Source organism: Urocitellus parryii, chromosome 8 (genome assembly GCF_045843805.1).
Source record: "Urocitellus parryii isolate mUroPar1 chromosome 8, mUroPar1.hap1, whole genome shotgun sequence".
NCBI classification, from domain to species: Eukaryota; Metazoa; Chordata; class Mammalia; order Rodentia; family Sciuridae; genus Urocitellus; species Urocitellus parryii.
In genome coordinates this window covers 107,327,871-107,355,593 of record NC_135538.1, presented here as the reverse complement: position 1 = coordinate 107,355,593, position 27,723 = coordinate 107,327,871, and positions in this window count along the sequence as shown.

Below are 27,723 nucleotides of genomic sequence, written 5' to 3'. Positions count from 1 at the left end.
CGGAGGACACAGCTCATTTAATCCAAAGTCGCTAGAGCTGTTTTTTGTCCAGTTCCTTCATTTAGACACAGAAATGGTGGCTGAGGGCAGAAAGCAACCTACCCCCAATCCCACAGCCAACAGCCTCTAGGGCCAGCAGTCCAAGACACAGCTCATGATTTCCAGTCACCTGCCCCACCTCACCGCATGCTGACATCCTGGGCCTATTTTTTGGGTCTTCCTCCCTCCTGTTAGTGAGAGGAGTGAGGGGACTTGGGGGCAGGGACAAGTGGGTGCTGGGGAGGGGAGTGTGGGTGAGGATGGGACTGTCTGGGCCACCTACTTCCTGATGCATTCCTTCCCCTATCTGGTCTCAGTTTCCTCATCCATAAAATGGAACACTTGGCCCTCGTGAGCTCCATGGCTCCAAGATGTACAGACCAGAACATTCTTCTCTGGCCACTGAGACCTCAGAGATGGGATAGAGCCAGAGGCCAGCAGCGGAAAGCTATGGCTCCAAGACCAGAAGGCGCCTGGTCCAGGGGAGGGGGGGTAGAAAATGGCAAAGTTAGTGCTGTGCCCTCCGCCCCAGCTATTTTTACCCTAGAACTCTGGACTGCAGGAGACATGGCTAAAAATACCAGTGGCCCAAGGCCTGAGCATCCTCTCCCCAGAGAGCCGGCGGGGGCTGGCAGGAGAGGGACGTAGGGATGGGGAGTCTGAAGCGCCTTCATTTTTATCCTTTTTGGAGCAGGGTGCCTCCAGGGTGCCTGGGAAGGGAAACCCCTCCCTCTAAAGAGCCTGGGAGAGAAGATAGCCCAAGAATAAGCTTGTTTTTATCGTTTTTGGTGATGCCAGCTGTCTCTGTCCACACACATGCACATTTCTTTAACCCAATGTCATGAGTCTGCTATCATTTTGTATTCTGTTCTTTTCACTGATTATTTCATAAACACTCTTGTGTAGCTGTGTGGTCTTCATATTTATCATTCTTAATGGCTGCATAATATTCCATCCAAGACACTTTCTACTCCCTGATGGCCAGACATTTGATGGCTTCCAGACTGCCATTCATATAAATAAGTGGACATCTTTGGGCATGTGGCTTTTTCCTTCTTAATAATTATTTCTGTAAGATAAGTGACCAGCTTGGCGGGTAAAGCTGTTTCTGTGCCGTTTGATGTGGCTTGCCAGACTGCTTCAAAAGTAAACGAAGGAGGGTGTAACTTAAGGATACAGCCCACACTGTGGGCTGCATACAGTCAGGTTCCAGGGAAGCCAGAGCCAGGAGGCCACAGGCGCTAAAACAGTTGAGTCCAGCCTCCAGGGGCCTGCTTTCTTTCAGCTTTTCTGCTTTCTCTGCTTCCATTTCTGTTTCCTCAGTCTGCCCCTCCCCTGCCCAGCTTTTTTTTTTTTTTTTTTTTAACCTAAAGAGCCGCCAGCTCTGCACATGCAGCATCTTATAACAATAACCACTGACCGTTTCTAAGGTCTTACTTCCTTCCAGGCACTGTGCCAATTGCCTGTATTGATTGTCTTAATTTTTCACTGCCACCCTCTGGGATAAGAATTATAGTTATCCCCATTTTACAGATGAAGAAACGGCCGCCTGGGAAGACAAAGTAACTTGTTCAAAGACGACAGTCAGTAACCAGTGAGGACAGGTCCCCATTTGACTGCCCTATCTCACCTCCAACTTGTGCTCAAGACCCACACCAACCTCTGAGCGCGCACGAGTGTGTGAGTGTGAGTGTGTGAGTGTGTGTGTGTGTGTGTGTGTGTGTGTGTGTGTGTGGCAGGAGGAGTTCCAAACAGAAGACCCAAATCCAGGCCCAACATCCAGCTTATCCTTTCTGTGTCTCTGAGCGCAACCTGTGAAGTGGGAGAATCTGATTGGTTCAGCCAAGCCAATGGATTGGAACCCTGTAAGTCAGGGCCCAATCAGCTGCGAAGGGGCGGAGTCAGGCAGGAGGCAAAGGAGAGGAAGCTGAGGCCGACGGACCCTTCTTCTTATGTCCCAGCGTTTAATGCACTTTCCCAAACAAACAAAAACAAAACAAAAAAGAAAGTAAAGAAAAGGAAAATAAAAAATTAAAGAATGCAATTGGTGTCCATTCTAACTTGTTTGCATTTGCCTTTCTTGGGTTTTTGGTCGGGCTGAGCATGCTCCTGAGCAGGCTCCTTTATGTGTGCTCGGTCCACATCAGTTGAGAGGTGCCGGGAGGATGATGTCACACTGGACATCTTTTCCCTTTGTCCTGAGAGCCTGAGGAGCTTCGGATGGCTTCCTGGTCAGTGTTTCTGGGGAGCCACCTTCTCCCTCGCAGGCTAGACTTTAGCCGGGACCTCTAGCCACGAGAATCGGAATGTACCCTCTCCTGTCTGGCCCGTTCTTTAGAAGGCACCAATCTATCTGAGTTTTCGGGAGCCCTCACGTACTGCTCACGGGGGCGTGGGCTTCCTGTTGGTGATGCTCTTTGTTGATCAGAGGCTTGGATCAGGCTTGGATCTCATCCTTATTCTGGGCTGACTCTCCACACACCTTCACTTCCCAGTCAGGGACAGAGCTGCTGGACCTGTACTTCTCTCTGTGAGAATGTTCCATAGTTCTTTTAAGAGGCTAAGGATCCTGTCCTGCCCTGTGTCCCCAGGCCCTACGGGTGACTTTAGCTTCAAAGCAAGACGCCTCCCATCAAGGAGGGTAAAGCCTGCTAAGTGCCATGTTACAAAGTGACAGTGGCAGTGACAGCTCCAGGCCTGGGGAGAGAGGCGTGTGACGCGTGTCTCAGGCAGTCAAGTGTTGAGGCAGGAAACGTCCCTGTGGGCAGAGATGGCACGCAACCTTTATTCAGTAGCCAAATGGCTTTGCACTGGGCCGCCCCCACTTCCAGCCAGCTGTTCCCAGCTGTGGTCGGAAGGGATTGTCAAAAGAGCTCTCTGAAGCCAGGGTTCAGGTTTGGCTATGGGATGCCACCCATAACCTTGGCCTCTGCAGTCCAGATATACATCCCAGTCCCTGGGAGCCAGTGCTTTGGCCACGGTCGTTGGTTCCTGGAGTCTTCATTGGAACTTAGATGGTCTTTCAAGGGACCCTCTTCCTCCATGCTCTGGAGAGGCTCAGGAGCTGCCCATGGGCAATGAAGCTGATAGAAACGTAGTAAATGCTGGTCCTCTCTGCTGGCCCCTAGGGAGTTGGCTGGCTCTGGATTGAGCAAAGTCCTGGCTGACTGTTAATCCATCAGGGCCCTGGCTCCTTATAGGAGCCACAGTTCAGGGCTGTCTTTTAAAATCTCTGTTCCTAATGTGAAGAATATAGTTGCTCCCAACTCTGAAGATTGGCAGACACAATGTCCTGGGGTTGCCATTTGTTTCCGGTGGCCAGGACCACCCTGCATTCCTTTGTGCCTATTCTTTCTCTTGGAAATAGAAGTTTTAGTTGGAGGCAAAGCTCTCCGCCACTACATTTCCCTGCTGCCCTTGCAGTTAGATGTAGTTGTGACTACGTGCTGGCCAAGGGGCTGGTGAGAAGAGAGGACTCTCTCATGTTCCCCTCTTCCTGCTGGCAGGGATGCAAGCATGATGGTAGGAGCTGGAGCCGTCATTTAGGACCATGGGATGGAAGCTGCCATTGGAAGGTGGAGCAACAAGATTGAAGGAGCCTGGCCAGATCCCTAACATGATCAAGTCACCATGTCATCCCTGGATCACCTACTCGAATGTTTGTGAGAAAGATCAGCTTCTATCTTGTCAAAGCTTCTGTATTCGGGGGGTTTCTTTGTCCCAGAAACTGAATCTATTATACTCACGATTGTGTGTCTCAATAGAATGGGCACTTCTTGGCTGCCATGGTGTGTCTGGTTACAGTAGGCAGCAGGGACCACATGGATCAGGGTGATCTCTGTCCTTTGCAGATGCATACCCTTGTATGGTCCCTTCCCACCATGGCTTTGAACTTGCCCATGTGACTTCCCTGGAATAGTGGGACATTAGCAAGCATGATGGAGGCAAGACTCTTGCCTAGTGGCACCTGTCATCTAGGAACACCCACTCTTGGGATCTTCCTGCTCTGAAACCAAGTGTCAATCTTGAGAAGCCCAACCTCCCCCTAAGGAGAGGCCACACAGGGGAGAACAGAGGCCCTGCCCTCAACCCCAGCCTGCACCAACTTGCCAGCACACGAGTAAAGCCACTTGGAAGCGGAACTTCCAGTCTGAGCTTCAGGGAACAAAGACAAGCCGTCCTTGCCACACCCCTGTCCAATTTACAGAATCATGATCAAATAAATAATCATTTTAAGCCACTGGGGTGTTTTGTTACGCAGCACTGGATAACTGAAACACACTGAGTGGACAAGGGCCCTGCGCACAGTCTGAAAAGCTCCATGGTGCTTCTTTTCTGCTTCAGAATGGTAAGCAGGTCTCCTCGTGCCTGGACACGAACACACTACCTGGGATCTTGCTGATGCTCTGGAAGCACAGGAGGGACAGCAGCCTCAGAACTTCTGCCAGGTGACCATGGCTCGGCTTAGGGCTCTGACTTGTATTTCCAAGAATGTGGGTTCCACTGGTCACACTTGCTCCCTAAAGCAACTGAGGTGCCATGTCCCTAATAGAGAAGCTTTAGGGCAGTATTTGGAGGACAAGGACTGTGTTGGTAGGGGATCATCAGTGCTCCCGTGAATACCCAGGCAGGGCCAGGTGGAGAAATGAAGTGGATGAATGTGAGCTGAGATCCACTCATCAGGATCAGAGCAGACGGTCCAGGCGGGTGGGGGAGGGGTCTCCAGGAAGGGCAGGGTCCCAGTTCTGCTGAAGGTCGGCTTTGGGAATATTTTTTAACCCTTTAAAATATAATTATAGTAGCTAACATTTATTGAGTTCTTACTATGTGCCAGGCACTGTGTGAAGTGCTTGGTGTACATTGTTATTAATCATCTCAACAACCCTGGGAAGTAGGCATTATAACTTTCATCCCATTTTATAGATGGGGAAATAGAAGCCCAGAGAGGTTAGGTAACTTGCCTGAGTGGGAATGGTAAGATTTGAACTTGGACAGTCTGGCGCCGACACCCAGGGACACAGCTGCCATGCTCAGGTGGATAGCAGGGACCGGTTTTCCATCCCTGGAGGAAGCCAGGGCCTGGCCCGCTTCAGGAGACAGCAGCCACTCGGAGCTTACCACATGCTCCCAGAGAGCCCTGGTCAGAAGAGAAGAGGAAGAAAGGAGGGGAGCCCGGGGTCCCTGTGCCAGGCCGTGAGGCACAGAGATGGTGCTGCCCACCCGGCCACTCCCACTCACTCCTCAGAAATGCGTCTGAGCCACTCACACGTGTCCCTAATGCCAGGTTCCAAGAAAGCCACCTAAATACCTGGTATTTGAGATGTAAGAGGACCGGCTCCCTGTACTTAGGGCTGTGCTAACTTTTCCAATTATAGCGCCCTATTTTCCAAAGTCTAAAATGGACATATGTTATAACTGTCTTGGGCCCCAAGGTTTCAGAAACACCCTTAAGGCTCCTGAAATACAATCGTATATTTTAGACTAATTCCTAAAGGGCCAAGTGGGGTTATCTGTGACATCTGCCAGCATGGACACAGATCTAGTCTTTGTTTATAAATGAGCCTGGAGCCTGGGCCCAGGACAACTTTGGCTAGAAGAGGTCCTGAGCCCCACTGCACAGGTAGAACTGAGGGAAGGAGTTGGGGAGACACGGCCTTGTACTCAGGGAGCCTCAGTCTGAAGGAAGAGGATGGCAGTGTCCCGTGGGAGGTACCTCAGGGCTCCAGGCCTGCTGCAGGCTGTGTAGGTCAGTGAGGGCAGTGTACTGGACTTTAAATGCTCACTGACATTTTCTGCTCAAACCCAACTATCATTATTAAATATTTATTATGCAAGGGAGATGTACTTTTCTGGTTGCTGCATTTGGCCAGTGGACACGGTGAGTAAATGAGCTAGAACTAATCCTGTAGCTAAACAGCGAGGGCTTCAAAAAGTAAACACCTCACTTGCCTAATAGCTCCCAGGGAGGGACGAGATATAAAGTGTCAGTCCTTAAACTGCCCTTTTCCTGAGATGGGGAAGCAGCTGTTTTAGCAGCCAGGCCTCCAACACGCTCTTGGGAACAGAGGGCAGAGCTGACTGTCAGAAGATCAAGGGCAGTTACTAGGAGAACGAGGAGGTCCCACATGGGGGAACAGAGTCCTGGCCAGGCATCAGGAAAGCAGGGCATCTGTAGGTTCGGCCCTTAATTGGTTGGCCACCACTTCAGAAATGGGGAGGCATTCCATTTCCCCAGGGGCAGGGCCTGGAGGAGAGAGTGAAGGGAGCCCCCAGTCTGAGAAAAGAGGAGACGTAGCTCAGGGGCTCAAGGGTCAGGGCTACGAAACATGCTGGGCCCTTGGAAGGGAGCACTCTGGGCCTGGACAGAGGACCCAGGCAGGGTTGGGTGCTCTGTAGTGTCCACAGTACCTTGTCAGGCAGTGCCAGGCCCGGGTGAGTCTTACAGGTCAGACCCAGATTGGGAGCCCACAGGTCAGTGGAGTGTGACCTCTAGTACTGGCTAGGGCACTCTTTCCTGGGGCCAGGAGAAGCCTGACCTAATCTTAGAGTGGAGAAGGGCAGGGAAAGGGGTATGACTGGGGCTGGGGAAGTCCCTTTACCAGCTTGGGACTTTGCTCCTGGCATAATTCACTGGAATGTGCCCTTCATCAGGATGAGGATGACTTCTATGCTGCTTCATCCCCAGAGCCTAAGACCATGTCTGACACAGTAGGTGCTCAATTTAAAAACTGCTCCAATCAGATTTTTTTTTTTTATTTTTGAGACCAATTCAGAACTCACCTACCAAAAAGTCTCCTTGAGAGTGTCCCTACTTCAGGGACAACTCCTCAGAAGCAGGGAATATAAAGTTATTTGCAAATATAGTGAATTAAATCCCAACCACTGGCCGTTTTGAAGGTGGGAAATGGTGAACTTCGATGATGACTGTTGAACACAAGTCCTCTGCAAGTTTCTTAAACAGATGTTGTATGACTTAATTGTTGAAGGAAGGCTTTGTTTTACAGACAAGGAAACTGAGGCGTGGGAAAATTACACGTTACACCTGAGGTGACACCTCTAGGAAACGGCCAAGCTGGGATTTGAACCCATGCCCGACTCAACCCTCCCTGATGTTTTCAGACTGGCACAGAATTTTTTTTTCCCCAGCTAGTTTTGTGACTGAAAATGGCAATTCTTCAAAGATTTGTCTGGTTGTGTGCCCAAGGAAGCCCCAGTCCCTAACAGGTGGGGGGTGCCAGGGCCAGAAGAGGGCTGGGGTCTGATGGCAGCCCGAAAACACCTGCCACCCACACTAACAATGGATTCTCCTGCAAAGCCGGTGCCTGCCAGACTTGTCAGACCTACCAGGAAAGTTCCCACTTGGCCTTCAGAGAATATGGCCACGCAGGATTTCCTAGAGCTGGGAAGTACCTAGACGGTATATCATGGGGCCTGTCACCTCTTTGGTGCCCAATCCTGAACAGAGAGTCCACTGGTGTTACTTTGCTGACTGCAGGACTTTGAGACTTGCTGTCCACAGGGACAGCCCCTTCTGCCTTGCTCTTCCAATTCTTCCTCTAGCTGAGCTGGAAGGATTCAGTCTCAGCCTTGACCATCTTGGAACTTTTGTATTTGCTGGAATGTTCCTTATGATTGTCCTCATGTGACTGCATATGTGTGTGAACTCCCCGTCCCCATTATCTCCCAGCATGCACCAGGCACTGGCTATAATTTCTAATCTTCATCAACACTCTACCATTATTATCCTTCCTCCATGTAGAGGAAAACTGAGGCTTGGAGAGGTCATGAATGGTGCCCAAGGTCACTTAAATTTCCTAAATGCCAGAACCAAGATTTGAAGCTAGAGCTGTTAGCTCCAAAGAAGTTCTCCAACCAGTTCTTTCCCTCAACTGGCTCTTTGTACAAATTTGCTGAGAAGTTTTTTTTTAAAATCTATCTTCTTTATAATAGTTACAAAAAAAGAATGAGGCCACTCTGTACATCAATGTGGCTCTTGTGTGTGTGTGTGTGTGTGTGTGTGTGTGTGTGTGTGTGTGAACATCTCCAGGAAGAAGGCAAGTGACTGGCCATTGTTGGCCCCCAGGGGACGTCCTCCAGGAGGGAACATGGGATTGGGAGGAAGACTGATTTTTCACCACAGTCTCCTCAGTGCTGATTGGTCTTCGTGCCTACCTGCCTTTCTTTCTTCCTGTTCTTTCTTTCTCTGTTCTTTCACCTTTTCAAAAACATGGCTCAGGGGTAGCGCACTTGCCTGGCATGTGTGAGGCACTGGGTTTGGTTCTCAGCATCACAAATAAAAAAATAAAATAAAGGTCTATCAACAACTAAAAATTTTTCTTTTTTAAATAGGAAAATAATTTAAAATCAAACAAGAGTATAGACTCCAGGATTTCATGTCAGACTTCCTATAAGACAGCACCCCATGGTTAGGGTCTGGGGAAACTGTTTTAACGAGCATGTCAGCTGGGTGCTGGAGCCTTCTGTTCACAGCTGTCTAGAGGCCAGGACCCAGCCCTCTCTCCGATGGAATTTCCTGTCCTCCCCTGGTCTGAGGCTGGGTTAGGGGTTGGCACCAACAGCTTTGTGAGGAACTGCAGGCTGCCGGATGTAGCTGTGGGAACTCCATCTTCCAGGTCTCCCCAAGGACCTTTTCCAGCCAGATGTCTTGAACCCCAGACCTGCCAGTGAGCCAGCGCCCCCAGAGGGCTCAGCCTCTGGCCTATGGACCTGACACAGCTCAGAGGTCACAGCCATGCTCAGGACCCACCATGACACACACCCGGGCCTGCCACTCTCAGCCTCCCATGGTCAGGCCCCAGATCCCTCAACCTCCAAGGTCGACTAGGCCTATGTTCCATGGTTCCTTCCTATCAATGGCGGCCTCCATGGGCCTCCCGTCTGCAGCTTGGCCTTTCCCCTCAGGCTATATCTCAGGTCTCTGTGTGTGAGGAGTAGCAAAGCAGCTCCCTGTGTCCTCCGGTCTCTCTGGGAGTTGGTGGAGGGTGGCCAACGTGAGAAACTCTGCAGCCAGAACGCCTGGGTTCAAAGCCCAGCTGTGTTACACCGAGCTGTGTGGCCTAGGGCAAGCTGTTACCCTCTGTGATATGAGGATGGACGGAGTTGAGATACGGAAAGCTCTAAGAGTAATGTTTGGCACACAGGAAGTGCATGGTGAATGTCCGTGATGCTCATCACCATTGTTAGGATCTCAGCGGGGAGATGAACAGGGGCTGTTACTCGAATCCTGGGCTCTGGAGTTGGACATCTTGGCTTCCAATCCCTTCTTTGCATCTTTCGAGCTCCTTATGAAAGTTTCAAAGCCTCTGTTCCCTCCTCTATTTAATTGGGATGTCTCCTTCTTCACAGGATGGTGTCTGGGTACCAAATAGTTGCTCAACAAAAATCCAGAGTATGAATGATGGTACCAGGGTGGGACAGAAGGGAGCCTGGCTGGCAGAGCATGCACATGGGCTGTGGGTGAGGATCTAGGGCACATCTGGTAGTATGGCCAGGCCCTCCTCTTCAGTGCTTGGCAGGGTCCCAACCCATGGAAGACCCTACCTTTCCCAGGTATTCATGAGGGAGCTGCCCCCAAGCCTCCGTGGCCCTCCTTCCATGGCCCATGGATTGATCAGCTCCCTTCTGACGCTCAGGCCCTTCCTTAAGGGAGTTTATGAGTCTGGCGAGCCTTGAATAGAACCAGATTCCTATGGACTAAGACCGCTGAATGGTGAGCCCTCAAATAAACTTTTTCTCCCTGGTGGAAGCAGAGTGGGAGGAGCCTCGACTCTAGCCCCGCCCCCATCACCAAAGAGCAGTTTTCAATTGGACCAATCATGGTCAGTCACCCCAGAGTCAGGCACAAAGCTTTTGTTAATGTCTTAGTTGAGTAGTGTCCAGGCTCCCCTTGATAGAAAGGAAATCCTACCAGGGCTAAGCAAGTAAAGCTCGAGCACAACACTATTTTTTTGTTTGTTTTGTTTTTGATACCAGGGGTTGAACTCAGAGACACGGAGCCACATCCCCAGTCCTATTTTTTGTATTTTATTTAGAGACAGAGTCTCACTGAGTTGCTTAGTGCCTCACTCTTGCTAAGGCTGACTTTGAACTTGTGATCCTCCTGCCTCAGCCTCCCAAGCGTGCACCACCCAGCCCGGCTCAACACTGTTATTTAATAGTGTCCCAAGAGATCCTCACAGGGGACATAGGAGTAGCTAGATTAATCGAGCACAGACACGGGACTTTTGAGGTGCTAACTCATTTAATCTTTGCAACAACTCTGTGAGATCAAGGCTGTCATGATATTCACTTACAGACAGGAAACTCTAGCAAAGATCCATTAAGTAACCCATACGAGGTCACACAGCTGGGAGGGGACAAGATTCAAAGCCCAGCATTCTGGACCCAGAAGCACTTTCTGCCACAGCTTGAGCACTTGGGGGAGTGTTTGTGGAGTGACCGAGTACCCGAGACGAGTGTAGCCAGGCAAGTACGCCCCAGGGAGGGCCAAGGCTGGACTTCGTGGTGGGAACCAGGCCTGGCTCTCCAGACCAATTTGGGGGCTGAAGTCAACAGCTCGGCATCTGCAGGCCTCTGGGCCCTGGCTTGGCCTCCGCCCTCCCTACCAACCACCTGGCCCTGCCCAGGACGCCCAAACATAACTCTGTTGCTAGGGCCCTGGCTGCCTCCGTGGGAACCCAGCCTCTCCCCTGGCCACATCTACCAAGGCCATCTAGTGTGGCCTGGCTGCCAGCTGCTACCAGGGTGCTACCCTTTCCTTCCTTATAGCTCCTCTCTGAACGAGCCAGGTGTGCCATCTCATTCTCCATTCTCCTTTTTCAGGTCTTTCTGAATAACCAGTGGTTGATTATGGACTCTGGCTGAATTCCAGCCCTGGTCCTGCTGTATGGCTTTGGGCACATTACTTAACCTCTCTGGGCCTCATTTCTTCATCTTTAATATGGAAATCAAAACAGATCCATGGAAGGTTTGGTGTGAGGATAAACAGGTAAAAAGCTCAGAACATACGTCTGAAAATGCGTGTGTGTTTTCTTTGAGGTCCTGGTCTTTCTTTTTACCCATTCATTTAAATTGATGACCATAGAGCCAGTGCAAAGGAGGGTCAGGGTCAGCAGAGCAGTGACAGTGATGATAGTTCCTAGCCCAGCTTCTTTGAAAACCAGAGCTGAGCGGTTGGGACACCTCTTGGCTCTTGCTGAAAGTGGTCCCTAGGTAGGGAGCAGCCTCTTCCTGGGCACCCCTCGTTCCAGGAGACCCTATGCTGTTGTCCTCTGGCCCTGTGCTGAGACAGGTATCCACACTGCCCCAAAGGACACTTAGAGCTGAGGCACACTTGGACCACAAGGCACAGGAACGTTCCCCAGTTGGGGCACGTAAATGGATTTAGTTTTGTTCTTAGTCTGTATTATAGTTGTTTAGGCACATAAAGTGTCACCCAGGTTCCTTACAGGCTGCAGTCTCACCGGGCAGCCATGGCATTCGCTTGTGGTGACAGATTCTTTTGGTTGTTGCTCTGTCCCCCGCTGCTCTGGCCTGTAATTCACATGTCCCCCAACCCACCCTACAGTCCCCATGTCATATTGGTCCCATGGGAATGGCACATGACCTTGTGAAAACACTGACACCCGGGGTGGAGCCATTGAGAAAACGATGATCGCACTGTCGCACAACGTGGTATTCTCCCAGGAATGGATGCCGGGCCTTTTTGTTGTGCGTTCTTTTCCACGTACGCATTCAGTGGCTTTGCATTTTATCACGACACTGTGAGAACTTAACACCTCCTGAGGACGTTCCAGTGCCAGGCACCACTCTAAGTGCTTTCCGTGCAGTGAAGCAATTCAATCCTTACCATGGTCCTCTGATCCCACGCTAAAGACAGGAGACAGGCACAGGGAGGCAACCGGACGTGCCCATCATCCAAGAGCAAGCACGTGGCAGAGCCAGGACTTGGACCGGCTCTCCCCGCTGCAGAGTCTGTGTGCACCTTACCCTCTGGGTCTTTGGGAGCCCATCTTCATGCCAATCTCCTCCACGTCTTTCCTTCCCTCTCAGTTTTGGGCTGTGTCAAGATCAAGAGTTGAGCGAGGGCTGGCCTTGGGTTCTGATCCTCTGCAATCCCGGAGGCAGGGCTGGACTGGACAGGCCCTCTTGTGCCTGCCAGGACAGTGCTGCCCAGGCTGGCCAGCCCACTCATGTTCCTCCACTCCAGGCCTCAGAGGTAGGAGGCAAGGCAGGGGCTCCATAGGTGTCAGGGCAGCTGGGCCTACGGAGGCTGAGAAAGGCCAAATCAGTGCTGAGGACTTCATCACTAGGGGCCAGGGGTTTGAACCCCCTCATCAGCTGTGAGTCCAGGATTGTTCTTAATGTTCTGGGCTGCTTCCTACAGGTGTAGGCACATACATATCATGCACATTACACACACAAATATGCAAATATATACTGTATGCATATGTGCTAATTATGTGCATGCATTTCCACATGGACATATTATATCTATACATATATAGATACAATTGCATTTCATATATACACACATAACACACATGCATGCCACTAATGTGCAGATACATTACACCTACAAACATATTAACACAAAAACACATTATATAAACACACCTTATTTACAAAGAAAAACCCATGTATGCTCCATCCATGTAGATACACGTATCCTATACACATGTACGTATCATATACATATGTATCATATACAGCTGCATTTTGAGGGCTAGGCTTTGACAAGTGGTGGGAGGCATAGGGAGCTAGACCCAGAATTTTAAGGTAATGCAGGCTCTCCTCAATATAGGTATATATTTACATACCTATACATACGAAAATATGAAATTCATAGCTGCATAATATACACAAATAGTCACATATTTGCATATATACACACACATTTGCATGAAAAAAACACATACAAATAAACACACACATACTCATAAAACATACTTGTGCAAACAGAGGCACACACGCACACCTGCAGATGCAAAAATGTGCACAGATACACTCCCACTGTGCACACAAAGAAGCACAGACACGTGCACACGTGTGCACACACTAAGCGAGCTACTGGCCTGGTGCCCAGGGAGCGATGGGTGGGTCCTGTGTGCAGGCCCTGCAAGTGTCTGGTGATGGATAAGCATCTCCTGGTCCCTTCCTTGGGGTTGCCCCATCAGGTGACTCCATAGAGAGGGTTGGGGCAGAGCTGGGGCAGTGTTCATGACAGGATGCATAGAGCGTGGGTGCAGTCTGCAGCCCACAGAGGCTTGGGGATCCTCCAAGTCACCAGCCTTGGTGTGGAGCCCAACACTCCCAAGTTGGCCAGGGTTAGCTCTGGCCACACTGCTGAGCTGCAGGAGTCATGGAGGCCATGGGTCATGGAAGCAAGCAAATGTGTTTTAAGGAAAGGGGGTACTGAACCAGCTCTGCCAGACCTCAGGCCCGGCTGCCGTGCCATGCTGAGACACACCTCTGAGAGTCTAGGAGTCTCCACCTGGGGCCACGCACACAGCAGGTGCTATGTCAATGTCACTGGTCTGAAGGTCAGCTGCTTTTTGAGGGCTGGGCTTTGACAAGTGGTGGGAGGCATAGAGAGCCAGAGCCAGACCCAGAATTCTAAGGTAATGCAGGCCCTCCTCAAATTGAGACCCTGCATTCCTCACCCCCCTAAAGGTTCCCACCTCCCTGTCTACTTTGAGGGCAGGGGAGAGACCACCATCTCAGGAGCCCCCCCACACCCCCAGGCAGGCCCCTTCCTCCCCCGCCCGCCCTTGCTCCCCAGTTCCCTCTCCCGGCCTGCCTAGCACCCCAGACACATTCCTCTCTGTCAGACATTCGTTTCAAGGGCTTCACGATTTCTTTGCAGGGTTTGATTTGTGCTCAGGCATTTCCTCAAGTGGCCCCGGCTGTTTGCCCTGGTCCAGATGGCATCCAGATGCAAACACCCCTCCCCCAGCCCTGGCTCCTCAGCGGGAGGACTTAGTCCTGAGGCCTCCTCACACCCACCACCCTGCATGGTCAGCTTTATTTCTCCAGCCTGAGGTCAGCCCGCGGACCAACACCTCTGCCCGCGGCTCTCTCTAAAGCTGGGCTCTTGGCCATCCTCCGTTGCTACCTCCCTCCTCGGCCTTTGTTCATTTCAACAGGTCACTGCTACAAGAGCCAAAGCAAATGTCAGTGTGATAATGAGGGAGATATGATGCCTGGTGGGGGAGGGGGAGCAGAGTGTGTGTTTTTGTTGGAGGGAGCAGGTGTTGGGACCTCCAGCCAGTGTCCTTGAAGATCACCAGATCCAGATGAGGAAGCTGAGAGGAACAGAAGACGAGCATGCTGACAGTTATAGGCCAACGTCCATGTGCAACGACAATAGAAAGATCATCTCAGTCCTGTGAGCTGAGATGGTGCCCATTTTAGTTAAGGAAACTGAGGCCCAGAATGGAGAGGAAAAACGAATCACCTGTACCATAACTTCCACGTGCCAGTGCTACCCAAAAATCAGCTAACTGGCTGGGTGTGGTGGCGCACGCCTGAAATCCCAGCAGCTCAGGAGGCTGAGGCAGGAGGATTGGGAGCTCAGAGCCAGCCTCAGCAAAAGTGAGATGCTAAGCAACTCTGTGAGACCCTGTCTCTAAATAAAATACAAAATAGGGCTGGGGATGTGGTTCAGTGGTCAAGGGGCCCTGAGTTCAATCCCTGGTATCTGCCCCCACCTCAAAAAAATCAACTAACTTGAACTTTGGAATGCTTTGATACCAGGACACAATTGTGCCCATTTTATAGATAAGCTAACTAAGGTTCAGAGAATCTGAGTAATTCGTAGAAGACCACAGGGCTACTTAGTGGCAGAACCCAGTTCCAAACCAAAAGCTTCCAAATCCCCAGGCCTAACCTGACTGACGGTCAGCAGCAGGCCAAGACTTTGGGAGCTGTCTCCACAGCCCTGTCCTGCCACAGTGACCACCACCCTTGAGGGAAACACCTCTAGGAGTCAGGGAACAGTCCTGGGTAACACTTCCCAGGCCTAGGGGAGCCTCACTATTTCTCAGAGGCCAGGTTGCAGGCCCCTGATTCCATCTTGCACTGAATTCTACGGGGCAGCTGGGCAAGCTCTTGGCAGAGCAGGAGGCCAGGGTCCACCCCAATCTCCTGCTTCTCCTTAAAAGTCATATTGAAGGGCTGGGGACATAGCTCAGTTGGTAGAATGCCTGCGTCTACCAAAGCACAAGGCCCTGGGTTCAATCCCCAACACCAAAAAAAAAAAAAAAAAAAAAAGTAATTTTGACACTCCCTACTTGTAACGCTGCCATGGACAGCAAAGTCTCAGGAGGGCTCCCCTGGTCCTAGAGATGCCCAGGGCCTCCTCCATCCCTGACAGGCTCCTGGTGGGCCATTACCTTTAAGCCAGCTGGAGAGCGCAGTAGCTGCGCTGTGGCCAGATGGGCCCTACTCATCCCCACACACAGGAAAGCTTCCTTGATAGAAAGTGGGACATTTGGCCCAGGCTCAAGGCTGCCACACAGCGTTTCCTAGAACTGCTGGGCACGGGACCCCAGAGGCGCAGGAGGAGGAGGTGAGGCCAGGCCTCTCAGCGACTGAGGTGCAGGCAGCTGTGGGGACGTTCACCAGTGCACTCTGCCTGCTAGTGCAGACAGAGCCACTAGAACATATGGGGGGAGTACCTAACCCTCTGGCCTCTCTGACCACAGAGAACAGAGCTGGACACAGAGCTGGACACAGGGCAGGTTGGGGCAGGCTGGTACTTCTCACCTGCCTGCCTGGCCCCAACACCTCCTCCAGGCGGCCTCCCAGCATGCAGAGGGTTGCAGCAGGCATGGGCCAGTCTCTGCTCCCCACTCCCTGCCCTCTGCCTGGCTTCCTTCCTTCCGGATTCTGAGTGAGCTCAGCTTTGCAGTAGAAAGAAACCTGGAGGAGCTGAGGAGCTCTGAGCTGGGCTCCTCCCCTAGAGGAAGCTGGGGTGACCTGATACCCCAGAGAGCTGTGGGGGACACTCCAGGCTGAGAAGGAGGGAGGAACGTCCCTGCAGCCACCAGTCTGGCTGAGCTGGTCCCAACGTGTGCCCTTGGGGTTGGGTTCTCAGGTGAGCTTGTTTGCTTTCTAAAGAATTCGTGCCGGAAGCATGTGGGTAAGTGTCTGAGAATTTCAGTGATGGCTAAGAAGGACAGGACACTGTTGCCTGTTGCATGTTGGTGGCTGGGCAGCCTGGGAAGGGACCCTGGGGCCGGCATGCCGGGCCCTTCGGGTTAATGTTTCACCTGGAGCCACGTGTTTTTCCACTGGGTATTTTTATCCTCTGTACCTGGCAGTGGGTGGCTGGGTGCCCTCCTCTGTGGGAACAGGAGAGAGGGAGGGAGGGAGATGCCCAGGTGGGGTGGCACTGGGCATAGCGGTACTGCCCAGAGGTCAGCCTGGAGTGAGAGGCAGGGGAGAGAAAGAGGGGGGCCCTGGAGCAAGCACCCCAATCCTGGGCCTGCCCTGGGGCCAGCCAGCCCCTAGCTCTGGTCTCGTGGAGAGGACTGGCAGAGGTGAATAGAAGGAGCAGGTGAGGAAGAAGGCCAAGGGTCCCTGCCAGAGGTCCATGGCTCTGTGGGAAAGTTTGAAAGGTCCCCTGGGTGACCCGGGTGGTGGTGAATCCCTCAGATCCCAGACACCGCAGTGAGATCCTGGTCTCATTCAGGTGGTGGCCGTGAGTTGTGGCTGATGGAGACACCCACATGGTGGTCACCCCCAGGGCCACTGTGATATGGGGTACACAGGCCTGCTCCCCGTTAACCTCAGTGTAAGGGCGTAGACCTGGGTCCGGATTCATGGTGGGGGCTTTGTCCAAGAGGCCTAAAAATGGAATGAAAAACCCTTTGGGTCCATGGAGCCCTGCGGCTTCCAAGCCTCACTCTCTCCCCTTCCTCCTCCTTGGCAGTGGGGACGTGGCCTGAGCTGACTCTGCCAGCCGTTTACCACCCAGTGGCCCCAAATCCACTCAGCCAGGCCCCACTGAGACCCCGGGGCCAGTCTAGCACAGACAGCTTCCTTCCTGTCCCCTCCACAAGCTGCAGTGGGTTTTGAATTTCACTTCAGTCTCGGGGGAGTAGATCCCTAGGCAAGCCCTCCCCCGAGTCACCCCCAGGTCACCAGGGGCTTCCCAGCCCAACATTCTCCAGAACTGGGGTTGGAGTGGCGGGGCAGGCTGGCCCACAGCCTGGGGCCTTTGGAAGGACTCCCTGCGGCCACCGTGGAGGGAGCTTGGCTATCTGTGGGAAACAGGTCTCTTGAGCAGCCCCCGCAGGGCCTTCTAGAATGGGCAACTGAGGGTCCCCGGGCCAAGAAGGCACAGGGACCTTCCTGAAGAAAACAGCTCTAGGAGTCCGGTGCCCTCACTGTGCCCCCAGAGCAGCAGCAGGGCAGGAGCAGGAGGCTCCCAGTGTCACCTGAAGCAGGGCCCAGGCAGTCTCCCGCTGGTGATGGGTCTTCCCACTGGCGAACTTAGCTCCCCAACCCCAGCCTACCTTCCTGCAGGTCTTCTCTTCCCTCTGCACCCCTAACTCCTCGGCCTGCTCAGGCTCGGTCACCTCTCCATTCCTCAGTGTCACGCTAGACACTGGGTAGGGCCTTCCTTGCCCCTCAGAACCACCTGGGGGCGAAACTCATCAACCCCATTTTCAAGATGAGGAAATTGAACAGAAGGATCATGAAACAATTAACTCAAGGTTAATTGGCTCTTGGCCTGGCTGGGATCCTACCTAAATTGATCCCACTCCAAACCTGAGGGGTCATATGAGCCAAGTATCCTGTGTCTTTTAAATCCCAGATTTCCCATCGTCCCACTCTTCCATCGGAGAGGTGGGAGAGCCCTCTCCTCGGATGAAGCCCTTCCCCACCAGCCTAATCAGAGGTTGGCTAGAATGGGCTCCTGTGATCCACTGTCTCATGTTTCTCACCATCAGAATGTCCTTCCTGGAGTCTGACCTTGTGCCTCCTGCTGTCTCTTACCCTGAAAGGAAAGAAAGTAGAGTGAAGTTGTTCCCAATTAATTAACTGTGGCATTCTTCTCTGGCTCTAGAGGGCAGGTTTCTTCTGGCTGAAGAAGTAGGGATCCCCAAAAGTGAGGGAGAAGGGGACACTGGTTAGGCTGGAAGGTGGAGGTGTCCCCTCAAGGACCTGCCATTTCCTGCTGGGTGCAGTATAGGTGGGGAGGGAGCCAGGATGAAGGTGAGGATCTTGGTTATCTGAGGGTATCTGTGGGTAAGAGTCTGAGGATTTCAGTGATGGCTAAGAAGGATAGGACACTGTTGCCCGGTGCATGTTGGTGGCTGGGCAGCCTGGGAGACCTTCAGAGGGTCTTTGGTTTAAGAAGCTGTTTGAATCTTTGGGGGAGAATCTGAGTCTGTGCCTCTGGGGACACCAAGAAGTCCTAGGGTCTGGAAATCCCCACGTGACCCTCCCAGCCCTGCTACCCTCAGGTCTTCATGTGCGGAAGACAGGGAGAGGACATCAGCCTGCACCCATTCCCTGAACCCCAAAGGACTTGGGTTCCTCATCTGGGGAACAGGGAAGGAGGAATTCTAAATCCAGACTCCTGGCCCTGACTCTGCTCCACATCATCCATTTCTCAGAAGCTGCTGCTTTCCGGGAGAGCCTGCCTGACCTCGGGCTTCATGGCTGAGCTAGGCAGGTGGATCGATCAATCCCGGTGTTTACAGAGGCAGCTGAGAGGACACAGTTCAGCGATGACAGCTCCCTCTCCTGGAATAGAGGAAGCCCCCACCTGAGCCCCACTCTCTCAGGTTACCTTGCCTGCCTCCTGCAGAAACTTCTTCTCAAGAAGAGTGACAGTCACACTGTTGTGTCCTGGGCTGGGCTGTCCACTTGGGCCCTCTGTATCTTCATCTTCCTCTAGGCATTCTGTGTCTCCTGGGCTGGGACCCAAGAGAGATTCAGAATGGAGGAGACAGGCCTGCTATGTCCAAGATGCTATGTCCATGGGGACACCCAGGATGCCCAGGGATCACAAACACCAGATCTAAAAAGAACCATAAGGGTGGCTGAACACTTCCAAAATGGAGTGTTTCCTAACACATTGACTCCTCACAATCACCCGATGAAGTCAGTACTATCATGTCCACGCATAACACATGAGGAACCTGAAGCCTAGAGCAGTTGGGGAACTGGCCCAAGGTCTTACAGCTAGAAAACAGCAGGGGCAGAACTGGACCTGGGGGTCCATCCAGGAACATGTGCTCTCACCCTCTACACCTGTGCTGTCAACCCAGCAGCCACTTAATGCATGTGACTATTTAGCTTTGAGTTCATTAAAATGAAATACAATTGCAATTCAGATCCTCGGGTGCACCAGCCACAGGTGGCTGGTGGCTGCCATATTGGATGGTGCAGATATTGCAAACTTCTGTTCACTGCAGAGTTCTGTTGGACACCACTGGTCTACACTCTACTGCCTCTCAAATAGAGATAGAACAACGGGAAATCATCCTTCAGTTGATAGACTAAAATAATAATTAACGATAACAATAACAATGGCTATAATTTACCGAGAGCTTTCTCCACGTCAGGCACAGTGCCAAACCCATAATCCTTACCTGATCCTGGCCTCAGAAAGGTTACTCAGGGTCACAGTAGTCAGGGAGTGAATCCAAGTCTGCATGACCCCAGAGTCCAGTCTGCTCTCCTCCGCCCGCTCTCCTACCCCACCCTTGCCATACCCCCCACCTTGAGTTTATAGTCCCTGGGGGAAGGCGGAGAAGGCAAGTGCAAGCTTTTTACAAGACCAGGGGATTAAATAAATCGGTACATAATTAACATCATCACATTTCCCTAAGACTGCTGACCAGAACATTGAGCTAATGAGGTCAAGGTTTTGGTTTTGAGCTCTTTAATCATCCTAGCCACTTGGCGGGAGGGAGGAAGCCTCGCTCCCCGCCCTGCAGGCCTCCCCCAGGTACTGCAGCCAGGAGGCGGGTTCCTCGCAGGCACCAGGGTAGCTGTGGTTGCTGCCTGAGGACCGGCCACCACCTGGCAAAGAGCCTGTTAACCACTAGGGGGCGTGTCTCCCAGGCAGGTCGGGACCCAGAAAAGGACCCAGCGGTAGAACAGCAAGGCCCAGACTGAGAAGATGTGGCAGAAGGTAGATCAGAGCTTCCGAGACGCCTGTCCTCTTGGTAGGCGACCACTATGGGGCACATGGGGGACAGACAGGGATTTTTGAGGACTTGGCTTGGGTGGGAGGCTCTGTCTTGAGTATCCTGTAAGGATTGCTCTATTGGGAAAGTTGGCTTCAGTTATTTGTCATTCCCCACTGGTGCCTGGGGAGAAAAGCCCAGCAGACAGTTCATCCCAGAGCCGTGCTCCTCGGGACAGGCAAAGAGCCTGTAAGATAATTGTTTAAATCGTCTTGCTCTTTCTGTGGATGTAGCTCGGTGGTGGAGCCTGTGCTTAGCCTGCTTGAGACCCCGCGGGTTCCCTCCCAGCATTGCAAAAAAAGTAAATTATTCCTCTCCTTTAAGCAGCTTTTTCCTGGGCTAGCACGCTGCCCGTGTGAGAACTCTGACAATATAATCCTTCTGCCCAAGGCATGACCAGTGGCTGGCTGTGCGAGACAGGATAGGCCATGCTGTGCTATGGTGCAATCTTAGGGCACTGGACTGAGGTTTATGTCTTGCTCACACTCTGGCCAAGGCCACTGGCAGAGGCTCTGCCCCACGGGGTTCCAATGGGACCCTGGGCTATTAGAGGTGCCAGGTTTCAACATATGGTTTCCATGATTGCTACTATAAGGGCATAGATGAGCCAGAAGACTTTGCCCTGGGTCTGAAAAGCTTTGTCCCCGAAGTGACAGATAGGGTTTCCACTCAATCTATTGACCCATAACTAGTCTTGTGGTCTCACTTAATAGCGTGGGGGTCTGGGGACAATAGGGAGCACGTGGAGCTTTGGGGAGCACTCAGTGTCTCTGCCATTTGACCACTTTGCTTTCAAAGCTTCCTTTTCTTCTGTAAAAGTGCTGTCAGAATGACTGAATCCCCCCAAATTTGATGATATAATTGCTAGTGAGAATCCAGAGCAAGAGGAACTTTCACTCATGGCTGGTGGGATGCAAATGGTGTGGTCACTTGGGAAGACTGTTCTGTAGTTTCCCACAAAACTGAACACAGTCGCCCATATGATTCAACAGTTACATTCCTAGGGATTTACTCAATTAACTCTAAAACTTACCTCCACACTAAAACCAGCATGTGAGCATTTAGAACAACAGTTACTAAAAAATGTCAAAAGTATAATTGCCCAACGTAACCCAGATATGGTTTATTAGAGGGATGGGTATATAGATAGTTGTAGGTCCACACAGTGTGCAGGCTGGGTAGCTATAAAAAGGCATGAGCTCTCAAGCCACACAATATTCTTTTTAATATTTTTAGTTGTAGATGGACACAATACCTTTATTTTATTTATGTATTTTTTAAATGTAGTGTTGAGAATCAAACCCAGTGCCTCACAAATACTGAGCAAGCATTCAGCCACTGAGCCACAACTCCAGCCCAATATGGGTGAATCTCGTATTGCTAAGAGAAAGGCTACCTACTATCTGACCCTATTTGTATGAGATTCTCAAGAAAGCAAAGCTTTCCCATCTCTATGGGAATCCCATCAGTAGTTGAAGTTGGAGAGAGTTGAACAGTTGAGACACAGGGAATGTTTTTAGGGTGGTGAGACCACTCTGTAGGACACTGTGATGGTGGATATATGACTTTGCCATTGTCAAAAACCATAAAACCTCGCAGCACAAAGAGGTGACCTCAAAGTATGCAAATTTTAAAAAGTCACTTAGGAAGTTGGGAGACTGCAGGATGGGAGGCAGTAGGTGACCAAAGAATCCAACTGTATTATGGAAGTATAGGGCAACCCACAGAGGTGGTGGTGGGGGAAGGAGCAAGATGCTCACCTAGGAAGCTTTGGAAATCAGTAAAGACTGAATAAGAGAAGCTGCATGTAATACTGCCTCTAGTTGATAAAGTCATTTCCCATTTTTTTTAAAACTTCATTTGAAATCGGGTTGAGTGAATAATGCGATATATTAAATTGAGTTTTTAAAAGATCATATTCAGGGCTGGGGATGTGGCTCAAGCGGTAGCGCGCTCGCCTGGCATGCGTGCGGCCCGGGTTCGATCCTCAGCACCACATACCAACAAAGATGTTGTGTCCGCCGAGAACTAAAAAATAATTATTGAAATTCTCTCTCCCTCTCTCACTCTCTCTTTTTTTTTTTTTTTTAAAAAAGATCATATTCAGATTTGATGAATTTAAGTGATTTTAAAAGTGTCCATGAATCAAGCAAGCCTTCTTTGCAGATGGGGGTGCGGGGGGCTTCAGGGCAGATTCACCACTGTGGAAGCTGTGGCGGGAGGGACTGCGGTAGGACAGGGGCAAAGTGGAAAAGGCCACTTTGCATTCGTTGATATCATTAATACAACATAAAAGAAGAACCAGGGCTGTGGTGGTGGCTCAGTGGTAGAGCACTCATCTCGCAAGTGTGAGGCCCTGGGTTTGATCCTCAGCACCCCATAAAAATAAATAAAAATAAATAAAGGTATTGTGTCCAACTACAAATAAAAAATATTTTTTTAAGTGTAAAAAAAAAAGAAAAAAGAAAAAAGAACAAAACTTCACCAAGAGGAAGCGCCATGATTAGAATAACTGTTCCCCTCCAAGGGACTTCTTTGGATGATCATTTCACTCACGTGAATAAGCTCTGGGTGTTTTTATCTGAAAGGAAAAAACACACCTGACCCCTTTCTGACCCAACCTAATAGGGTACGTGTTGCTCCTTGTTCCTCGGGGCGTGTGGTCACACAGGCCACACGGTGCAGTGGACAGAATGCAGAGGTCAGCATCCATCCCACCCACTGGCTCTGTGGCCCTGAGAGCCACCCCAGCCTCTCAGCCTCGGCTTCCTTGTCCCTGTAACAGGCCCCAGTTCCCACTTACCAGGTGCTGAGAAGTGTGTGTGAGAGTGTATGTGAGCTCACACGCCCCGGGGCTGCATGTGAAGATCTTCAATTAATGGTGGCGACCACTAGCTGAGGAGCTGGGGACACATGCAGGTCAGTCAGAGTGGCCTGAATGGAGCTGTGTGGGCCTCAGGAGCGAGGAGGCCTGGGGGACTGAGCTGGTCAGGAAGGCCCACCTACAGGTGCTCTGTGTGGGGCTGGCAAGAAGGGGCCAGGGGCCTCTCCACATGTGGGGACTGAACATGGGCGGGGGGATGGGAGGAGGTGGCCCAGAAGCAAGGGAGTAGTGGTGGCCGGGGAGGGCCTGGGAGGGTCTGGGAGAAGGCTCAAGGAGCACAGGGCCTCCACACCCCAAGAGTCCACCCCATGTTGTCAGTCAGCCTTGACAACCTCTTTGTGACCCTGGCACCTCTGAAACAATCAATGGCAGGTGATGGCACAGTCGCAGAGGAAGCCGACCAAGGAGGGTACCTGTCTTGGGGCGGTGAAGAGCCCTGCCCGGAAATGAAGCCAGGTGGGGACTCAACATTCTTTTCTGCAGGATGCCCAAATGCCACTGCCACGCTGAAGGTCTTTGCCCACCAGCAGCCTGTCCCTCCACCACAGGACAGGAGGGAACCTGGGCCCCAAACTTGCCTCTGCTCCTGGGCGAGAAGGATGGGGCCCGGAACTGTGTCCCCACCTTCAGGCAGAGGCTCAGGAGAGCAGAGTGGGCTGTTCCCGTGGACGGGCTCCCTGGGGCGGCTTCCCCTCAGTTTCTCCCACTGGATCCCACAAGGAGATCTGCGCAGAGCACCCTTGGGATGTGGAGCAAAAGTCCCTACTTACTTAAAATGTGTCCTCGGAAAACTGTGCCAAAGAACAGGGGCCAAAATAAGACAGGATTTTGTTGTGCTTCTATTTTCTGTAATTTCAAAACAGCTTTCTGTCCTGTGAGGAGATGCTTCTCTTGGGCCAAAATGGGGCCCTTGGGTTTGGTGGCATTGGAAGATGCCAAGGCTTTGGTTCCTGCCAAAATAAGCCAGTCTCCTTACCCGGCGTGGAGGCGAATCCCCCTCCCCAACACGCCCAGGGCAGGGGCTTCCTGGGGCCGCCAGGCCGTGGCCATCGTAAATAGCTTGACTGTGTTTATGCAGCAGTAATGTGCGTGTTACCTTTCACACGACTGCGTTCCAGAGGCCGATCTCGGGTGATTTACCTCAGCCCAATAGGCTGCCAGGTCCCTGCAGTAGGTGGGTGGCCTCTGGGGCCAGCTCCAGAGTCCCAGGAGGACTGGGTTAAATGAGCTGCCTGGCATTAGAGACTTTCTGCCCCATCCTTCTATGCCCCACGACGTGTGTGTTCCAAGTCAGATTCCTCAGCAGTTCCGGGTTGTCAGGGGCCATGGTGACCTGTCCCCGCCCCTTCCCCCTCTGTGGCCAGGGTCTCTCTCATTTGAAACTTGCCCATCATGTTTATGGTGTTGGATGGGAACAGGCCCTGCTCTCGGCCCAGCCCTAGTGCCCACTGCAGCAGCAGCCAAGAGAAAACAGCAACTAGTCTCTGCTGGGCTCTTACCAGGTACCAGGTTTTGTGCCCTATGTCCTAGGAAGGAAGTGCTGTCACGAGCCCCTTTTACAGACAACAAAACTGAGGCCTGGAGGATTCACCTGAGCTGCCCAAGGACACATTGAGTGAGGGACAGAGTCCAGACTGAATCCTCTGAGGTGGTCCGTGCACCTCCCCAGCCCGGGCACTGACTGGCTTCTGAACGGGGCAGGGGCACCAGCAGGACAGGGGGTTCAGGGAGCACAGAACTGCTGGGCATCGGTGGCACACTCTTCGTACCGTCCTCTCATGTGAGCAGCATCTGGCATGCACCGAGGGGGAGTGGTCACCTCCCACACAGACCCGCAGGTGTGCATAGATCTCATGCACATGCCCCCACACACCCCCTGTGCGCGTCCTGTCTACATAGGCCCCGTCTACACAGCGCACCCACGAACAGTGCGAAACCTCTATCCAAAAGTGCACCCTGGGCATGCACATCCCCCACACCCGTGTCCCCTCACGGGCATGTCCGTGCAGGTGTGCACACCAGCCTCACTCCTGAGAGGAGAGTGTCCTGCCCTGGTGCCAACCAAGCTTTGGCCTCCAAGCAAGATGACAATCCTAGGACAGGCGAGGACACGTTCTCTCATAGGACATCGGCTCACTGAAGTGTCTTTCCTGAGTATCCAAGATGCAGAGCCCATGGAAGGGGAAGGCTCCACTTGCCCAGCCCATGAGGGGCACCACACATAGGCCCAGGACGCCCAGGACCCGGTGAACAGGCATCCTTGTTGCCAAGAGCTGGCCTGGTGGGTGCAGGCTGATGACAGGTGCCACACTTTTCTCTGGTGGCACTACCCCCGCCTCTGGCAACTCAGCTGCCCCTCCAGTTGCGGATGCCTAGCAGAACCTGGCTCTCCTACGGGTTGGAGGTCTGGGGTGGCCCAGGCAGGAGCTCTGGTACCCCGGCAGAGCCCGGGCCCCCTTCTCTACATTCTCACAGTGGGATCGCAGCACAGCAGCCCCAAGTGGCCAGCGGGTCCCAACCCTGAAGGCCTGCTGTCATCTCCGCAACATTCTGGCTTGTCCTTGTTCACACTGCCTCCAAAAATGTCACAGCATGAGTCTTCCTGGTGCCTGTCCCTCTGCTGTCCCTGTCATGTCCCACACTGTAGGTTCCATGGTCCCTGCCCAGGAAGTGAGGGTCCAGCGATGTCATACAGTGGCACCTATCACTCAAGCACCATGCCAAGAACCCCTGAGCCTGGAACCCCTGAGCCAGGAGCTGGGCGAACGACCCCGTGACCAGGACAGTTCAGGGCCTGAAAGGCCCTCACTTACAAGGCCCTACCCTTGGTTTAACATTCTGCTGCTGCCATCTTGAAAATGCTGAACAGTTTCTGAACAAGGGCCCTGTAAATTAGGTAGCCCGTCTGCCCCTGGTTGAGGCTTTTGGGGTAAGACTGGCCCAGACCCCACTCCCCACGGCTCCTGCATGTCCTCCGCAGCCTGGCCACTGCCAGCCGGCCTCCTGCCCTGGGCTGGCCTGGACCACTGAGATGTGGGCGGCTGTGGTTTCCCGGTGCCCGCAGTGCGGCCGAGGCATTTGAAGATGCACTTCAGTGGTGCCCTCAGACTGTGTTGGCCCAGCCTGCAGCTGCCCCTGTCAGCTCCCTCCCCACGGTCACCGTCTGCTGCTGCCAGGGCATGAGAAGGGGCGGGGGGTGGGGGGCTCAGCCCATACCAGCTACTAGTTCAGAGCCCCCAGGTGCCTTGGCTATAAAATGGGGATTGTAAGGAGTCTTCCCAGGCTTCTTTGGGTTTGGTGTGTTCTGTCCCCCAAGAGTTCTTGTTTAGAGGTTTGGTCCCCAGTGTGGTCATGTGAGAGGTGGTGGACCATTAAGCCGTGGGGCCTATTGGAAGGTGATCAGGCCACTGGGGGCATAGCCCTTAGTAGAGATGAATGCTGGTCTCATGGCATGTGTTAGTTCCCATGACAGGGGGTTGTTATAAAGAGCAAGCCTGACCCCTGACTTTCTCTGGCTTCCTGACTCACCATATTCTATATACACTCCTTCCTGCCGATGCAACACCTTCTGCCAGGAGGCCTTCACCAAAAAAGGAGTGGATGCCTGGAACCCCCAGAACTGTGAGCTAAATGGACTCTTTTCTTTATAAAGTACCCAGCATCTGGTATTTTGTTATAGCAATGGCAAACAGTCTGAAATGCCTGGTAACATATGAGAAGCACCTGATAACAAGCTTAGTGCCCAAAGGGGGCTTGGAGAGCGGTTAGTTTCAACAGTTTGTTAATGCGGTGTTTCCTAAATACGTAAGAAAGTCACACCAGCAAAAAGCTCCTTCGGCAGGAGGGCAGAGCTTCAGTGGGGCTGGGATGGCTGCTCAGCTACAATGCTGAAAGAATACTGGAGTAAATGCTTAAATGGGGAAACCGAGGTCCAGAGAGGGGACGTGATTTGTCTACACAGGGTCTCTTTACCTTATTACTCTGGCTTGCAAGCTACGTCATGTCCCCGGTTGTGCCAAAGAGATGGCAATCCCACTCCTCTGCAGCTGTGTGCTCTGTTCACAGGCCAGGATCAGTCTTCAGGGCATGAGTGGGGGTCCTGTTCCTGGGTCCCGAGCCAACCTTCTCCCCTTTGCTTCCTTGGATCTGGAATGAAGAGACCAGTGTCCCTCTCTTCCCCTCTGATGGCCCTGACACCCCCAGGTCACCCTGAAGACAGGGAGAGCCAGCTGCGGCTTCTCATGCGAGTTACCCCTCCCACTCAGACCCTCTTTCTGCCTCTGGGGTCACTTGTCTTCCAGGGGCTCAGCCCCTCTGAACAGGATAAACTGAAAGGAGAAGTTGAAACAAGGGCCCAGTGGGAACTGTGGGGCCTTGGGCGGCCACCGAAGGGAGTGTGGGCAGGGCAGTGGCCTAACTGGCTCTATTTTTTACCAGCTGGGCTTGTGCCGAGGGGACACATCCAGGCTGCTGAGAAGCTATTGCCATAGTACAGAGGCTTCCTAGGGGAGCCCCAGGGGCAAGCAGGGAGGCCTTCAAAGAGGTTTGCAGATCAAGCCTTTGCCCTCCTGC